This window comes from Macaca fascicularis, chromosome 5, assembly GCF_037993035.2.
Source record: "Macaca fascicularis isolate 582-1 chromosome 5, T2T-MFA8v1.1".
Lineage (NCBI taxonomy): Eukaryota > Metazoa > Chordata > Mammalia > Primates > Cercopithecidae > Macaca > Macaca fascicularis.
The window spans coordinates 160109375-160127816 of NC_088379.1; positions in this window are offsets into that span (position 1 = coordinate 160109375).

The following is an 18442-nucleotide window of genomic DNA, read 5'->3' on the forward strand; positions in this document are numbered from 1 at the left end:
TGGTTTAAGCAAATCAGAACTTGTTTCCAGAATGCAACTGAGAAGGGAGAAGCAAAAGACTTCGAGGGACATACTTAATGTTAGCACTACTGCATGCATTGTGCGTAAGTTGAAGCCAAATATCATCAGTCTAAATACATCTACAATAATATCTGGATCCCATCAGACGTAACCGTATTGAGGGATGTAACAACAAGATCTAGGGGAACATAGATAATGTAATTTTATGTTCACTGAAGTAGTAATAAAGGTTTGACCCTGAAGGATTGTTTCTGCCTTTTTATTCCAGGAAAAATAAATTACTGAAAATAAGAACTTCCCACTTACTTACAGAGATAATCCCATCTAAACAGTTGCCTCAATAGTTTTCTGACAGATATGGTATGTCTCCAAGATACGGATTTTATATTTACTTTCTGAGATTTAGCTTAAAAGTCTAAAATTAGATGGAGGCATTCCTTACCTACGAGGACCCTCATGAGAATTGCTTGTAATTGTCATTATATCCCAAGACAGCACAAAGCAGTTTATTATAGTCATGAGTATTAGAATGTTTTTTAAAGAACAGGCCCCCCCCAACAGATAATTTTTAGTGGATATAATTAGGAAATATGAATGAAATTTTGGAACTGTCAATATTGTGATGTGGTGCTAATCTTATTCAAAACACGGTTGAACATACACCTTGAGCAGTTTTGCTACTAGTGATAATCATTTGTCCTGATATAGTCACCATCTGCTGTGGTTTGTATATTTCCTTCAAAATTCAGGTGATGAAACTTAATGGCCAATGTAATGGTATTAAGAGGTAGGGCTTTTAAGACGTGACTAAATTATGAAGGCTCCTTCCATCGTGAATGATGTTAAATCCCTTATAAAAGGGGCTTCATGCAAATTTGGCTGTCTTGCCTTTCCACCTTTCACCATATAAAAACACAGTGATATCCCTTCCGGAGGTGGTAGCAATAAGGCGCCATCTTGGAAGCAGAGGATAGTCTTCAACAGGCAACCAAACCTGCCGGCATCCTGATCTTGGACTTCCTCATCTCCAGAATGGTAAGCAATGAATTTTACAAGTTATCCAGTCTCAGGTATTTTGTTATAACATTGAATACATTTTATCCACCAACACATTCTTAAAGATAGTTGCATGATGGTGCAACAGAATTATGTCATCCTCGCAGAAAATACATGGCTTTAAACAAATTAACATCATCATGCACAGAAAGCAAGTGGGTGAATCTGCTTTAGGCAAGGCTCAAAGCTGAAGCTAGAAAATCCAAAGCAACAGCCAAATCCAAGATAGCAGACTCTTAAAGGGGACATGGAACTAAGTGTCAGCACCTGGGCAGGAACTGGCTCAAATCAGGACCAGATGAGGGGAGAGAGAAAAGGCTGCACCAGTGTGGCTATGCAATGCTGAGGGAAAGGTCCTGGGCCAAGGTGGGAAAAATCTTTGATATGCCTCTTCTTCTGTGAACTGAGTAAGCTTATGACACCAACACTATTTTTGTTAAAATCACCTAAAAGTTCTCATAATGCTCCAGAGTAACATATTTTAATTTAATTATTTTTAAAATATAACTTAGAGTTCCTTCTTTCAACAGTTATATAATAAGTTTGTTGAGGCTTAAATAGTAAATTACTGTGTTAATTGGCTCCTGATTTTCACCCAGCTGGGGATGAGGGTATGCTGTAGAAGAGTGTGAAGAGTGTGCTGTATGTAGCAAGAGTGTTTATCTTCTGTGGGAGGAGGAAGACATCAAGGGGAAGGTAAGAATGGAAAGGAAAGGGCAGAAAACAGTCTAAAGAAATGGGTCAGAACATTTCCAGTACTTTTCCATTTGCCTAGATTCAGCAAGTCAAATGGGTATCTACTCACTGGAAGGTGATTATTTTAGTCCTCATAATTCACAGAGCATTGGTGGAGTACCTAGAAAGGTTCTTGCCTCAGTAATGCGAAATAATTAGACCCAGACTAAATGCTTATCTAGTTCTTCTCAACAAATCTTAAGGCAGCACTGGAAGGAATCAAACTGTTTCTAAGAAATTTAAAATTACAAAATATAGCTCAAAACATTTATCAGTATGCAAAATATATATAGGATGACGCAGGAAAACATTTACAAATTCTGTCATCTAATCAAATATTACCAGGCATAAAAAAGCAAGAAAATAAGACCTATAGTGAAAAGAGAAATAAATCAATCTAAATTGATCCAGAACTGATACAAGTGTTCAAATCAGCAAAGAGATTAACACATAAAACTATTCTGTATGTTAAAAAATTTAAGTAGATATATGGAAATTATAAAAAGTTTTCAAGACCAAATATCTGGAGATGAAAATTACAATATCTGAGACAAAAACTATATTGGATGGGATTCATGGCAGACTAGAAATTTCAGAAGAAAAGATTAATAAACTTGAAGACACAGCAGTAGAAATTATGCAAAAGGAAACACAGAGAATTTTAAAGAATTTTAAAAATGTAAAGAGATTCAGTGATTATGGCTTTATTAGGTGTAATTGGAGTCACCAAAGGAATTGTGGTGAGGAAGAAACAATATTTTAAAAATCAAGATCACTTACTCCTAATGCCATCAGCAACTATATTGAATATAAATGGAGAGGCAGTAACCAGTGGCACATACCTATGTAATACCAGTGACTTGGGAGGCTGAGGCAGGAGGATCACTTAAGTATAGGGATGTGAGAGCAGCCTGGGCAACATAGTAGGACCCCTTCTCTAAAAGACATTACAAAAAGAAAAAAAAACAAAACAAATAGCCTGGCATGGTGGCTTGCACCTGTAGTCCCAGCTTCTTGGGAGGCTGAGGCAGGAGGATTGCTTGAGCCCAAAAGTTTGAGGCTGCAGTGAGCTATGATCCTGTCACTGCACTCCAGCCTGGGTGACAGAATGATATGCTCTTTCTAAAAATTTTTTTAAAATGTAGATAGTCTAAATGCCTTAATTTAGAAGGCAGAAATTGTCATATCTGATATAAGTTGTTACAAAAGTATTGTGGTTTCTACCCTTACTTTTTTTTTTGAAATGGAGTTTCCCTCTGTCACCCAGGCTGGAGTGCAGTGGCACGATCTCAGCTCACTGCAACCTCCACCTCCCGGTTTCAAGCAATTCTCCTGACTCAGCCTCCCAAGTAGCTGGGATTACAGGCACGTGCCACCACGCCTGGCTAATTTTTGTATTTTTAGTAGAGACGGCATTTCACCATGTTGGCCAGGCTGCTCTTCAACTCCTTATCTCAGGTGATCCACCTGCCTCGGCCTCCCAAAGTGCTGGGATTACAGGTGTGAGCCACCGTGCCCAGCCTCTGCCATTACTTTTAAAAGCAGAAACCGCAATTCCTTTTGCACCAACCTAAGTAAAAGACTCAACTATATATCATTAAATTATTTTAAATACAGAAATAATTCTATAAAATATGAAAGTTATGATTAGAATCCAGAATGCACATGTTATAACTTTGTTAATATAGAAATAATACCATGACACCAAAACTGTCAGATTTTGTGAAGGCAAATTGAGAAGAACTGGGAGTGCACATTTTTTAAAAATAATAAGCTAAATTGACAATGTCAAAAGCAGCTAAACCAACTTATAAATTTTAACTATAAAGATTAAATATATATGTGAGAATAGAACAAGCAAGATCAAATTTTAGCATTTATGAAAATCTCTGATACATGTTAAAATGCTTATTCTTTTTTTTTTTTTTTTTTTTTTTTGAGACGGAGTCTCGCTTTGGAGTGCAGTGGCTGGATCTCAGCTCACTGCAAGCTCCGCCTCCCGGGTTTACGCCATTCTCCTGCCTCAGCCTCCCGAGTAGCTGGGACTACAGGCGCCCACCACCTCGCCCGGCTAGTTTTTTGTATTTTTAGTAGAGACGGGGTTTCGCCATATTAGCCAGGATGGTCTCGATCTCCTGACCTCGTGATCCGCCCGTCTCGGCCTCCCAAAGTGCTGGGATTACAGGCTTGAGCCACCGCGCCCGGCCAAAATGCTTATTCTTAGATCCTATTCTATTCTTACAGATTCTGAATTGAAATTCTCATCTGGGCCCAAGAAACTGCTTGGTAAATAATTACCCTTGGTAATTTGATGTAGATGGTGTCTATGTGTCACATAAAGAAATATTCTGGTTTAATAATTAAACCAGCCAAAATATGATGGTGAGAAAAGATGGAAGGTAAGAGTAAAATTAAGTTCTTTAAAATTACAGATGTATATTCCTCAGAAGCATTATATTAAAGAGAGAATACACCATGACCCAGTGGGATTATTTTGATTTAACATTAGAAAATCTGTAAATGTAACTTATTATATTAACTTAATAAAGAAAAAGCATATAGTTATCACAATAAACATCTGAAAAACATTTATATCAATTTCTGATAAAAATTGATATTACAGAGTCTACAATTTTGATTTTCCATTTTAATTATTTTTACCTACTTTATATTTCATAGATTGAGAGACAAGTTAAACATTTCGGGTGACTATTTTATGATTTATTTTTACCTGTATTCCTTACATTTCTTGTAGACTTTTTTCATAATTAATTTTGATGTTACCTTACTTGGTGCCAAAAAAATATTTCATGACAATTGAATCTTTATTTTTGCCTTGAATTTGACATTATTTGGTAATAATATTACAAACCTTTTTTCACTTAATTTTCATTTCTATGTTACATCTTTACCAATTTTTTTCACTTAAATATCTGTGTTTTGCTTTATGAAGCATATTTCTTTTGTACAACACATTATCTGGCTTTGATTTTAATCTAAGTCTACATTTTTTAATTGACTCATCTCTTTTATATTGATTGATCTGGTAGGAGTGTATACTCCTTAATTCTGACTTTTTTTCTATATTGAATATGGACTTTGTTTTTACTTTAAATATCTAGTCTATGCTTCCCTTAGTTTGGTGGTTGGGGTTACAGTGAAGGTTGTAATGGTAATAATGTGCGTGTTGTATTTTTGATAGTTTCTGAGACTTACATATAGTTTTTATGTCTCCCAATGGTTTTAATACTATTATTTTTTGATTTAGTAATTTTAGAGAATATCTGTTGACATGTTCCCCACCATGAAAGATTAAGCAAATAAAATTTAAATAATGTAATATAACTACACACTACCAAATAGCTAAAAGTAAAATGAAAAAAAAAGTACTAATGTTGATGAAGATTTGAAGCAACGGGAACTCTCATGCACCAAATGAGAGCGTATATTAGTAGGAGTGTATATTAGTAAAGTCACTTCAGAAAACTCTTTGGAAGTGTAGACAATAGATAAATAATTCAGCCCTATTACCAAGGAGTTCCATTTCTAGATGTAGAGCCTACAGAAATGCAAGCATATGTCTGCCAAAACACATGTACTGGAATATTCTTTACTGTACTATTCATAAGAGCTAAAAATTGGAATACAACTTTAGTGTACATTAACAATACATTGGATAAATAAAGTATCAAATTCTATGTTCACAGAGTTAAGTACTATAGAGCAATTAAAAGAAATAAACTATTTTTACATGCAACAACAGTAGTGAATCTTACAAATATTTTGAGGAACATATGCCAAACACAAAGGATTTCATACTTTATTTAATTACTTTTACACAAATTTAACAAGTGGTCCAAGGGAGGCTATGTTATTAGAAGTCATGAGAATGGCTACCTGCGCTAGGAGGAACCACAAGGAAGGCTTTGGTAATGCTTTTAGCATTGTGTTTCCTGATTAGGTGTGTTCATATTGTTAAAGTTTATTAAGCTGTATATTTATGATTTATATACTTTTCTGCATAATAATTCTGCAATAAAATGTTTAAAAGCTGGTAGCATTTGGCTGGGCATGGTGGCTCACGCCTATAATCCCAGCACTTTGGGAGGCCGAGGCGGGTAGATCATGAGTTCAGGAGTTTGAGACCAGCCTGACCAACATGGTGAAACCCTGTCTCTACTAAAAATACAAAAATTAGCTGGGCGTGGTGGCACGCACCTGTAATCCCAGCTACTCAGGAGGCTGAGGCAGGAGAATCACTTGAACCCAGGAGGTGGAGGTTGCAGTGAGCCAAGATTGTGCCACTGTGGTCCGGCCTGGGCAACAGAGCAAGACTCCATCTCAAAAAAAAAAAAAAAAAAAAAGAAAGAAAAAGAAAAAGTAAACCTGGTAGCATTCAGTGCTGGTGAGATTAGGAAACCTAGGCATATGTTATGTTGCTGATGGAAATGCCAATTAATAAAATAATTTTGAATGCAACCATACAATTACCATTAAAATTTAACATGAATGCATAATTGGAGTCAGCAGTCTACTTTTGGGAAATCTGATCAGTGGAATAAAAGTAGCAAGAAAGAAGGATACATTAAAGAAAATATTTAAAGAAAATTATAAAGAATTTTAATAACTATTATTATGAAAGTATGTAAAATAATTGTAGTACAGTCAGACTGTGATATATTATGCAACTATTAAGTAGAATATGTTTTATACATAACTGATGAACTGGAAGAATTTCTGCAAAGTGTTACTAATTGAGAAATACCTAAAAAATACGTAAACGTATTCAAGTATTCATTTAGCTACATAACTAGATTATTAATGTTGTTTAGCTAATGGGAGTAGGGTGGGAAAGGAGAGGGGAGAAAAGAAAATAATCTATGCATGAAGATATGTGTGTGTGTGTGTGTTTTTTTTTTTTTTTAATAAAGGCAAAGTCTTGAAAGTAATTGTTTGTTCACATAAAGATTGTAGGAAAACACTTGAACCTGGGAGGCGGAGGCTGCAGTGAGCTGAGATCACACCATTGCACTCCAGCCTGGGCAACAAGGGTGAAACCCCATCTTAAAAAAAAAAAAAAAAAAACAAAACACATTGTAGGAAAAAATACAGTTATCTGGTGTCACTAACAATATTGGTCATTTTGGTGTGTGTGTACAAATGTATGTATTTTGAACATAAAATATTTGTTATTTAATTTTTAAGAAAAATTTAAATCTTGGACCAATCTACTTATAATTTTAGATAAGTATAGAAATTTATTTGAGTGATATACCTCAAAACAGTAAAAGTTGATATCTATAGTTGTGGGATGAGTGTTTTACTCATTTATCTCATATGTATTTTCTAGACTTTACTGAATTTACTCAAATTAAAAATTGTAAATGCAAACATAGTAACAGAAAATAAAAAGAAAATAGAAAACAAATAAAAATAAATAATATAAAAATAACACACAAGAAATTGGAAACAAATGTGCCCAAAGTTAACAGAATGATGGCTCTTCCAGAACGTGAAGCAAAGCCAGCATGGCCACATTCTTATTTGAGAGCAGAAGGAAGAAGCAACGTGAGTTTTATGTAAACAGTATCATCTGTCTTTTGCTTTTTTTCCCCTTCAGAAAGCTCATGTTCTATAAGAGTAGGCTTTTTGGAAAAAATAACTTTGCTTGCTGTCTCACTACTTATGCCAAAATATATTTTCACGGAATCAATGTTTTATAAATTAGAAACAATGTAAAAGGAACAGGAGAAAATGTGAGTAATTAGATTAAAAATTTGGGAATAAGACTTTTTGATATAAGAAACAAAATTTAAAAAAAGGAATTTCTCTATTAAAATAGAGTAGTTTAATTGTTTTGCAAGAGAAAAATACCATAGAAAGAATCAAAAGACAAATGATAAACTGGGAAAATGTTCACAGCACATATGATGGACAAAATGTAAGCCAGTAACACTGACTAACAACTTGTTGGAGATACAGAGAGAATTGTGCTAATATAAGTACAGACGTTTAAAAATAGTTCCTTGTTAAAGAAATTCATATTCAAACATAAGATAACGATTTTCACCCACTAGAGTAGCAAATTTCCAAAGCTTTATAGTACATACTTGGATAAACAAAGACTTATACACTGTTTATTATGTTTGTAAATTTGTGTAAATTCTTTGAAATGAAATTTGGCAAGTTTATGTGTATCAGATTTAAAATGCATAAATCTTTTGATCCATTGATTTAAACTGTAGACATTTTATTTGTAATGTAAACAAAAATGGTATCATTACAGCACTTTTTGGATAAAGGTGGAAAATTGGGAAGAGTCTAAACTTTATCAGATATATGCTTTACTAAATTATGGTAAACCTGTACATTGACATACTCTGCATCTTTCAAAAAAAAGTGTAGTGGCACTAAATATGTTGATTTGAAAAGATTATTAGTTATTTAGTTACTTACTTGGTGGAAAAATAGGAGGTAAAACAGTGTTTATAGTATGATCTCATATTATCAAATATTTAAATATTATCAAATATTATTTAAATATACTTTATATGTGTAAACATTTCCAGAAGAATAAGTAAAACATTGACTCTAGACTCTTTTTGAGAATAATGTTGGGAATTTTGCATAGGAAACTAAGTTTCACTGTATAATCATTCTTAGGTGTTTATATGCATGCATTATATGTCAATTAATGACAGGTAAATAACACAATACCAGAAATACAGGCATGGCAAGAGCAGATGAAACGTCACAGAAAACAAGTGAGCAAGAAGATAATAAAGAAAAATTACATGTTTTGAGGGAAAAAATGTCAAGAACAGGGATGGATAATGTTTTATGTTATTTTAGTTTCTGAAATCTAACCATCCTCCTCTGAGCTCTCCCCTAAATCTTTAGGAAAATATGTGGCAAGCAAAAGTCTGTTAAGTTGTTTTATTGTAGTAGCAACCAAGGAAATGAGCTAAGTATAAAACAAATCATGATACTTAATAAAATTAAAAACTAAAATCTGATGGTCCTCAAAATTTGCGTTCATTTCAGAAATAGCATTGAAAGTTTCCAGAAGATGTGAACTAGGGCAACAAACTAATCATATCTAGATTTTAAGAAGCAGGACTCTCCAATGTGCACTTCAGTTACACCTATATTAAAAAGTACATTATTAAATTAATGTCACTTCAATATCAAGGAATATAAAACAGATAAAATTAACTTAAGAGATGGCACTACAAATGGGCAATGAAATAAAGAAGGGCATTTTGGTATTGTAATGGTTGGATTTGTCATGGCAACATTAATTTGAAAAGACATCAAAGAGTGTGAGTAGTGTGTCTTATCTCTTCCTGAGATTATACTCTGCTTGCTGGGAGAAGATTGTGTGTAGAGTTCATTTCTTCTTTGAACCAAAGGGTCTATGATAATATTTTATTAGCCTCAGAAGCCCAAAGGCCTCTAGAGATGCACAGGGCCATTGGGATAGTGCAGGAGCATAGGAGGATCGCTGGAGCCAGTCTCTCAGTGCTCTTGCATTTGTGCTGGATTATTGCTGCTGTTCTGTGGCCTCTGCTTCAGGAATGGGTGAAAAGTACTGGTAGGAGCTCTCATGAGAATTTGCTAAGCTTGGTCTCTTGGATAAATACATCAAGCTCAAAGAAGAGACTTAGGCTCTATACTCTTACTGCATTTGTCGTTAATATTCTTAATAACTACTGGCAAATTAAGATAAGTAAACTGAGTTTTTTTATGTGTACTCGGCCTTATGTGATTTGCCTTTACAGGTATTTTATTTGGGGAGACATAGAGGAAGCATGTTAAATGCATGCAAGTAATTTCTTAACAATTTTTGATGATTTAAATGATAATGGTTTGTTGTTGTTGTTGTTTTTGGCAGAGAGGGAAATGCAATTCCTTATTAGAACTCTAAGTTTGTGTGTCCAAACACTTAACAGTAGGGAAAAACAAAAGCACACCATTCTTCCCCCAGCCTGTGGGGCAGAAATAGGACCTGGAAAAATCAGGCTTTTAGGGGGATTCCAGTTTAACACCTGACTGCTCTCACTCCAGGTCCTGAGATGCCTTCATAATCTGTCTTGTTTGGTTTTTAAAATAATAGGTGTCAGTCATTTGTTTCTTCCAAGTTCTTTAGTGTTGCTTCTGTGACAAGTTTCTGCAATACAATAGATTTATTTTGTTTATCATCTGTCTCCCTCCATCCCTACCGCAATGTGAGTTCTAAGAGAGCAGGGATCGTTGCCCTTTTTTTTTTTTTTTTTTTTTTTTTCAAGGATGGGGATCTCACTATATGAGGCTGGTCTCAAACCCCTGGGCTCAAGTGATCCTCCTGCCTTGACTTTCCAAAGTGCTGGGATTACAGGCATGAGCCACTGCACCCATATATGGAAAATGGTTATGGTAGACATTTGTCACTACCATGTTTACTAGTATTCTTTTATACAGCTTAGTTATGTTTGAGTAACATTTCTCAATAGTATAGTAATAAATTAATATACAAATTAAAATTTCATGAAGTATCACCTTTTGTTCTTTTAAAAAAAATCAATCCATACATATACATTATAAAAATGCTTACTCCATAATCTAGGTTATGCCACAAATACTATGTGAAATAATTTTTTAAATTGTTAAACCTTTTTGACATAATTTTTTGTATAACATGGTTATTAATAGATATGTTACTCCTGAAGAGTAATGACTTGACATAGGAAACCATATCTAACTTTTTTGACAGCTTCCTTGTGAAATGAACATATAGTGGTGTTCATTTCATATGGTGATATGAATTGCACCATAGTTAAGAAGAGGAATTTTCATAGCATCAACAATATTGTTTGAGATGCTAAATCTTTTCTTAGCTTCTGTTAAAACAATAACAATTCTATTTAAAAAATTATAATTCCTTATGATACTACAGAATTGTTTACATATTCTATAACTTTCTGAGTAACTGTTTTGTAAATAATTTATTGAAGTAACACTTTAGTTGGCATGATTATATTTAATTTATGTTTACTTTTATTCTTTAAAAAGCTTTGCAAATATTTGGCTGAGTTTTGGGATTCAAAAGTTGAAAGAAATGATCAGTTCACGATATTTTTCATTTTTGCTCTCCAAAAGCAAAGAAAATTTTATGTGATATTTTTGGTGATCTATTTCCTTTCTGAGAATTAAAACTCTATTTTTGTTTTAGTTTCACACGATATAGCCTAGTTTATTTTCCTGTTGGCCACTACTACTCTCTCAAAGTGTCTGTTATTTAGTTTTACATGAGTCATTTTTTTCTTGAAAAATAAGGAAGAGATTGACACCCTAATGATAATATTGCACATTAAAGCTAAATGTTTAAGAGTTTTCATTTTCAAAATGCTTACACTCATTTCTCAACTTTCATAAAAGCAAATGGCTTGAAGTTTTCCAAAGCGTTTTTGCAACTTCAGTAATAAAGCCACAACTTTGAGGACTATTTATTCTTCTAATTTTCATTATTCAGGTTCATATGGAATCTGATATGATTTAATTCTACAGTGTTCATGTAATAGTAATAAATGTAAAATTCACCAAGAAAACATTAAAAGTAATTTAATATATTTACTTTCTTAAGGCAGCATCCAAACATTTAGATTATTACTAATGTAAAATATAGAAATAGTATCTTAAAAATTGGGCTGAAAAAACAGACTTTCTTATTAAAATTACACTAGTACTATTTACATAGAATCAAAAAACAAATAGGATTTTTAAACTTATGTGTTTTCCTTATTGTCCTTTTTCCCTCAGGCATTGATAATAAATTTGATACACAATCTAACTAGTATTTATTTTAGCGCTATTGAAGTAGAATTTAAGTTTTTAATACATTATTAAAATTTATTTAGAGGAAACAGTTAAATATATGTTGATAGTAATTGAAGTTTCACCGTCTTAATCACAGTATATTTTAAAATGCTGTTTTCTCATTTCAGTAGGTACATCACTTCTTGCAACAAGATAAACACTAGGGTGCTATAGTCCACCAATTTGGTACTTTAAAAATTCTGTTCAATGTATCATAACTTCTAAATATTTTAGATAATTTTAAGTAAATAAAAAATATTTTTTAAAGTTAATGGCTCTTTAAAATGTTTTTAATTTTTGTTTTTTGACCAATTATTTTTACAAAAGTTATTATTGTTTTAATTACATTGATTCATGGTGTTTAAAAATTTTTTCTTGTTGATGATTAAAACTTTTTGGCATTTCAGGCTTAAGCTTTAACAGAATGGAATTACCATTTTGACAAGGTATTTATATGTTTAACACTTTCAACTTTTAATGATAAAACACCTGAGCATCATTTCATGTACATCGTTAGTCACAGCACATACTTTTGCTGAAGTAGTCAACAAAAATTTTTTTAGTTCCAGAAATAAAAATCTTTTTGTTTTGCTTTGCACTGATTATTACACAGATTCAAGAGATGTTCCAGGATGTAGTGATTTCTGCAGAACATTAGAAGACTTTACAGGCTGTAGTACTTTATTCATACCACTGTTTTATGATATTTGATACTTTAAAAATTCTATTCAGTGTATCATAATGTCTAAACATATCCATTGTTTTCTCTTAATTATGGGTGTTGATTTTTAATATAGTGTTTATACATTTTAGACTTTTTTATATACTGCATATTTACTACTTACATGAGAATTACCCAGAATGGGTTGTATATTACTAATAAGATTCATTTAAAATTAACCTGTTTAGGATAAGAAGCAACTACAGAATTGGCAAATAGTATTAGTTTTTTGCCATTAAAAGTAATGGCAGAAATGCCATTATTTTTGCACCAACCTAATAATAAATTTAGGACTGCCATAAATCATCCAGTGCTTTTTAAGGAATGCGTACTGTTGCTTTACCATCTGTTGTGACTCATGCTAATTTAGCAGAGATTGCTGAAAGGCTTCTCAGAAATTCCCATATCAGGAGGCCCAATTATCAATTATTATTATTATAAAATCTTAAAGCAATTAGCTTGAAACAATTGGTGTATTAATTGACATTAATCAATATTTATACTTATTTCCACAACTATTTATTGACAGGGGTGTAGGAGTTTCACTATTTCTTCTACTGTTGTAGCCGCAGCTGATATCAGCTCCAGAAATTGCCAGATTATTTATACGTTCTCCCCAAAGCAGAAGCAAGAAACTCACTTCCCGTCCTTCCTTGCAGTTTGACTATAGACACGTGGCTTAGAGTCTACCAATTACACACATTCGTGCCAGACTGACTCCAAAGGAAACAATATGAAGAAAAAGATGCCGCAAGTAAATTATTTAGTAGTCCTCAGGTCAAATTTTGAGTTAGGTTTTCAGCTCCTTTAACCCTGCAATGGCAATAGATAGGTGTTTCTTTTTCCACAGTCAATAGGAAGATGGTACATGAAGGAACAGAGACAGCCAAATAAAAGCCTTTGAATTCCAGAGACAAAGTGAGTTTGGTTATTATAATAGGCAAAAGACCTGAGCAGTAATCAGAAGGTTTTGACCTGTAGATATTTCTGGTGGTGAGATGGATTTTTATAACTGAAGTATATGGGAGCCACCAATATTCTATACAACCTGTATAACCAAAAATATTCTAGGTATAGTACAACCATCAGAATATAAAACATCTATGAATTATACCTTTTAAATATATGTACTCTAGTCTCAACTTCTAATAATCTATCAAAGGAAATCATATGCATATACAAATTATTTTGGCAAAGGGCATACTATGTCAATGTTGTGAGAAAGGTAGATGTGCTATGTAAACACAGAAAAGACTGAAATTCTAAGTAGGGAGATTAAAGAAGTTTTTGTGAATAATTTCAGTGTCTGTTCTTTGGTGAAACTTGCTGTCCTTCCAGCTACCTACATTTTTTGCAATTCATAGTGACTGCATTTTCTTCAAAATTATCAGTTCCACCCTCATTTTTAAGCTTCTTCTTTGTCTAGTTTAGACATCATGGCCTATTATTTTAATCACTATCTAGCCAAGTAGACTAAATTTTATTGTATCCTGCCCCTCTTTTTGGATCAATCCCCTCTTCGACTTGTCTGTTGCTACACTTGGGTTCTGGAAAGTCTCGTCTACATTAACTGACTCCTCATCTCTATGCAATAATTCATTTAAATGATATAACAATTATGTCTCTCATTTTCCACACAGTTACATTCCTCTTTTAAGATCTGCTTCTTTCTCCACCTCTCACTAACAGAATTAAGAATAAGATGTCCTTCCATCCAATTTTTTGAAAAAGTCATGATAAATAAACGCACCCAATGTCCTGTTCCCCCAGTTAAAAATATCTACATTCGCTTTTTGTTGCTTATTTCCTTCAATAATTTATTAAATGGAGAGAATACAAATAACAGTTGCATAGAGTTGATATGAAGATTGAATAATCTAAAACATGTGTCATGCGTCCTGCATGTAGTTAGCTAATTTAGATAATAGCTTTCTTTCTACTTTCCTAAATTTAGTTCGATTACCTGCGTTCTGGATTCCATTTCCTCTGAGCCGTATTTGCCTCTTCTATACCTATTAGCCACTTGTTTCCACCTTTTCTATTGACCGAAACATACCAATGTGAGTCAATTCTCACTTGAAGCAATACCTCTAATGAAATACTGTGCCTACATTTCCTTTCTTTCATGGTTAAGTTTTTTGAAAGTCTTATTTATGTTGGAGAATGGTAATATTCATAAGGGTGACTTAAATAGTTACCCTTAATAGGGATTAACAATAATTAAACTCAGATGGACAGAAAAGTTTTGAGTATCCTATCCAAACAGAAACAGGAACTGATTTGTTGGTGTATGTTGTTCTAAGTAAATTGTTTAATAGTAATATAAAGTTATAATTCAGTTCCATTCGTCTGTCATAAATATGCAAAATTCAGGTAATAGAATTTTCAAAAGCCCAATACTGAAGGCATAAGCAATTACTATATTGTGCTTTTTTTGGCCAAAATAGAAGGCAATGGAATTGGGAACAAAGTATATTGTACTAATGGTACAAATGATGATGACGTATACAGTCTGGGGTGTTTTTGGTTTTTTGTTCTTCTCATTCACTGCTTAGCTCTCTTTAACCTCTTGTCCTGCAAAACAACTCATTCAATGCAAGGGGCTCTTTGGTATCTTTCTTGTTACTAAGTTCAGTGGCCTCTTAATTTCTTAGCTTGCTGGTCCTTCTAGTGTTTGACCTTGCTGGCCATGTTTTCATTGAAAAAAATTCCTCCTTGGCTTCCCCACCAGCACACATTCGTGGTCCCTTTCTACTCATCTGGCAAATTCTTCTTAGTCCTTCAATCACCCCAGTTTTCCTATCTACCTATTCATGTTTATCATTCCATTCCTTCCTCTTCACCAGATTTTAAGATATACTGTTTCCTTTCTTTAAGTCTTACCCTAGAAATAACAGAATATTCTACTAAATGTATCAAAGTCTTGCATTAGTCAATATCTCTACCCTTTTCTCAGGAAACATACACATCTTAAAGCATCGTACATCCATCTAGCCTTTTATTGACCTTGTCATGTTGTAGTGAATTTTAATTTTATCTTAAGACCTATAAGATGCTATTAGTATTGCTACACAGGGCCAACCCTCATTTTTATTTTTATCATATTTATCCTTCATTTTTGTTCATTCTCTCTTTTTTGTGTTTTTTATATGAAAATTCTCAGATTTTTGCATATAAAACCATTTTTGCTCCTGAAGTATATTCTTTGATTTGGTGATGTAACCTCTTTTAAAAAAATCCAAAATGTTCTTATTTTCTCTTCATTATTGAAGGAATTTTTCTTATTATGACAATTATTTTAGTTTAAATTACAATAAGGGCATTCCACTGCTTCCTGATTCTCAATATTGCAGTCCAGTCGACTGCCACTTAACTTCTCTGATAACCCATATTTTTCCCCTCACTTCTGACTGCTTTTAGGAGCCTCTCTTTTATTGGTATTCTTCTGCTTCTCTCTGATGTGGCCAGTTGAAGATTTATTTTTTATTTGCTCTGCTTAGGATTTGATGGACCTCTGGCTGTTTCATGAGTTTTAAAAGTCTTTCAATCTTGGTCTTTTCAAATATTAACCTTCCCCAGATTCTTTCTCTTCCCTTTTTCTGAGACATCAATTGGATACATTTTAGAAACTTTCACTTCTTTTTCTATGTCCCTTAACCCCTTACATTTTTGCAATCATTTTTCTGTGTAATACATTTTGGATAATTTCTTCCATTCTATCTTTCCAATGATAATTCCTTCCTCAGCTTTCTCAAAAGTGTTTAAACCATCCTTTGAATTTTAAATTTGAATCATTGCATCTTCCACATCTATTCTGGTACATCAGGAGGTAATTTTATAGTTAACTTTTAGTTTCCTAATCTTTGCCTGTATCTGTGCAGATTGTCTCTCTTTATCTATCTAGCTATCATCTATCTATAGCTATCTTTCTATTCAGTGTATTTAATAATTTGCATCTAATAATTCTAAAAACTGACATATCTATACATTTCCTTCTATGTATGCTTATTCTTTTTTCTTTTCTTTTTCTTTTTTTTTTTTTTTTTTTTTTGAGATGGAGTCTTGCTCTGTCTTCCAGGCTGGAGTGCAGTGGCACAATCTCAGCTCACTGCAGCCTCCACCTCCCGGGTTCCAGCGATTCTCCTGCCTCAGCCTCCTAGATAGCTCAGATTACAGGCACGTGCCACTGTGTCTGGAATTGGTTCCTTCCAGTGGGTTCTTGGTCTCACTGACTTCAAGAATGAATCCACGGACCCTCACGGTGAGTGTTACAGTTCTTAAAGATGGTGTGTCCAGAGTTCGTTCCTTCACATGTTCAGATGTGTCAGGAGTTTCTTCCTTCTGGTATGTTTGTGGTCTCACTGACTTCAAGAGTGAAGCGCAGACCTTCACAGTGAGTGTTATAGCTATTAAAGGTGGCATGTCTGGAGTTGTTTGTTCCTCACAGTGGGTTTGTGGTCTTGCTGACTTCAGGAATGAAGCTGTAGACCCTCGTGGTGAGTGTTACAGCTCATAAAGGTGGTGCAGACCTAAAGAGTGAGCATCAGCAAGATTTATTGTGAAGAGCAAAAGAACAAAGCTTCCACAGCATGGAACGGGACCCGAGTGGGTTGCCGCTGCTGGCTGGAGTGGCCAGCTTTTATTCCCTTATTTGTCCCCGCCCACATCCTGCTGTTTGGTCCATTTTACAGAGAGCTGATTGGTCCATTTTACAGAGTGCTGGTTGATGCGTTTACAATCCTTCAGCAAGACACAGAGTGCTGATTGGTGCTTTTTTACAGAGTGCTGATCGGTGCGTTTACAATCCTTCAGCAGACACAGAGTGCTGATTGGTGCTTTTTTACAGAGTGCTGATCGGTGCGTTTACAATCCTTTGGCTAGACACATAGTGCTGATTCTTACGTTTTTACAGAGTGCTGGTTGGTGCATTTACAATCCTTTGGCTAGACACAGAGCACTGATTGGTGCATTTTTACAGAGTGCTGATTGGTGCATTTTTATAATCCTTTAGCTAGACACAAAAGTTCTCCAAGTCCCCACCCAACCCAGAAGCCCAGCTGGCTTCACCTCTTACCACCACACCGGGCTCATTTTTGAATTTTTAATAGAGACAGGTTTCACCAGGTTGGCCAGGCTGCTCTCGAACTCCTGACCTCAGGTGATCCACTTGCGTCAGCTTCCGTAAGTGCTGAGATTATAGGCGTGAGCCACTGTGCCCAGCCAGTATGCTTATTCTTTTATTGTGAGCTTCTCATTTTCCTTGGAAATTGATACTTAGGTATTCTTTGTGGCCTAGAGTAAATGTAAGCTTATCCAGAAGAATTTCATCTGTTTCTACCAGTTGTGTTGGGGCATTCTCAGTCTGAGAGAACTTTCAAAGATACAATTTGAGGTCTAGAAATACTACACAATAGATTCTGGTTCTCAGGTACAATTTTCAATTATTTTCTCTCTCCTTCACTGACCAGTCCCACGGCAACTTCTTGCAGTTTTTTAGGGCTGTGGGGGCTGTTTCTGGTTTTCTTCTTTATTGAGGTGTCTCCTAGTTTGAAAATCCACATTGGGCATGCCTAAGCTTTGTCACTTAACTTTCACATTCTGTGAGGCTAGAAACTGAAGCTTGGGTTTATTAGATTCAGTAAATGATCTCAGTGAAAAAGAGCTTTCACTGGTTTGCCTTCTCATCTATGTTACTCTCCAGATTTTGGTATATGTTTGCCATTTATTAAGAGGTAATAAAAGCTATTTTTATATAGCATAATCCCAACTCTGTTTAGAAGAAGATTTTATAGCTATGTATAGAAAAATACTAGAGTTATGATACAATGTATTAAAAATTATCTCTCTGTTATGGAACTTTTCTGTTCTTTTTTCTATATTTTCCAATTTTATGACATGCATATATTTAGCTTTATGTATTTAGAGAAAAAACACAATACTGTAACTTAAAATGTGGGTGTTACTCAACTATCCTCAGTTCCCTCTTTGATCCACTATCAACTAACTCTTGATTAATCTAAATTTTTATCTCTGGATTAGACACCTCAGTTTAGC